Consider the following 1,049-nt stretch of genomic DNA (forward strand, 5'->3'; position numbering starts at 1 on the left):
TGCGGCGTCGCCGGAGCAGCTTCACTGTTCCTCGCGGGAGGGGTTTGTTTGCAAGCAGCGAACCGGGTCGGGCGGGGAGGCGCTGCCCTCGAGGCACAAATGCCTCGAAGCTGCATTTGCATAAGCGCTGGGCTTGGCCGGCTTCGCTTCCTACGCCAGGCGTGGGGCAGAGCCTGAGACGCGTGCTGAACGGAAGCCTGCTCCCCTTTCCCAGCCCCACCACCGTGCACACCCCTTCCTGGTGCATCCCGTAACGCATGCCGGCTATACAATTGTGCATATTTTGTTAATATGTTAGAAAGATCCGAAAAACTGGGTGCGGGTCAATAGGGAAGACCTGGGGTGACATTTCTGAAGGCAGCTGCTCCAAGGAACGAAATCTGATTTTCTTGAACTTTCTTATTCTCTTCAGACGTCTAGCCCCTCAGTCGCTGGAACATTGGTTACACGGCAGAGAATGAGGAAAGGACCCCTTTCTGTTTCACACGTGGGACTTGAGGATACTGTCAGGACTCCACAAATAATAGCTACTGTAGCAATCCTGAGTTCTGATCAGCACATCCCAGATCTGAGCCTCGAATCCAAACAAAAGCTTGTTAACTATATTCCTTTAGCCTAACAGAGGAAGAATGATCAGAATAAACAGTTGGTTCTATCTAATTTCTCACTACAGCAGGCACATCATTCTTCATCTCCATGGTCCAGCCTGTAGATTCAATAACTAAATTATGTACTGCCTTCGGTGGATGCCGGGAAAGCAAAGGGGAAAAATTCTTCATCATTAACTATAGATTTTTTCTTTTCTTTTCTTTTTTTTTTTGCCTTGATAAAATTCAGGCTGGAAAGAGCTACATAGATTAAGATGGTGATTTTTAATGTCAGGTTGACTTGGCTGTCTCGTTGCCACTAAAATTTATTATATGCTGAGCCCCTGGTTCCCCTCCCCCTCCCCAATCCACTGCTTGGTCCGTGTCACACTCATCTATAGTCTTTGAGCCTTCATAGATCCGTTTCTCTTCTTAACAACCTCCAACCTATACGTCACCAGT

This window comes from Mesoplodon densirostris, chromosome 20 (genome assembly GCF_025265405.1).
Source record: "Mesoplodon densirostris isolate mMesDen1 chromosome 20, mMesDen1 primary haplotype, whole genome shotgun sequence".
NCBI lineage: Eukaryota > Metazoa > Chordata > Mammalia > Artiodactyla > Ziphiidae > Mesoplodon > Mesoplodon densirostris.